Source organism: Nestor notabilis, unplaced genomic scaffold (genome assembly GCF_000696875.1).
Source record: "Nestor notabilis isolate BGI_N333 unplaced genomic scaffold, ASM69687v1 scaffold2284, whole genome shotgun sequence".
Lineage (NCBI taxonomy): Eukaryota > Metazoa > Chordata > Aves > Psittaciformes > Psittacidae > Nestor > Nestor notabilis.
In genome coordinates, this window is record NW_009925029.1 from 35,265 (window position 1) to 35,547 (window position 283).

The following is a 283-nucleotide window of genomic DNA, read 5'->3' on the forward strand; positions in this document are numbered from 1 at the left end:
CAGACTGAAAGTCAAAAACACAGCACTGCCCCAGCTACTAAGAAGGAGAACAAATGACTGCTGTAGCTGAACCCTGGACAGCCTTCTAGACCACCATTTGGTGGCCAGGCAGCATGGCTTGGGGCATCCCATATGGAGGAAAATGGGTCAGGTTCTGTTGCCTGCATTCTTTTTGAGAGCGAAATGTTGGAAAAATGTGAGTGATATTTGAGTAAATATTTGGGGCCTACAAGGATGCTGGGGAGGGACTCTTCATTAGGGACTGTAATGGTAGGACAAGGGA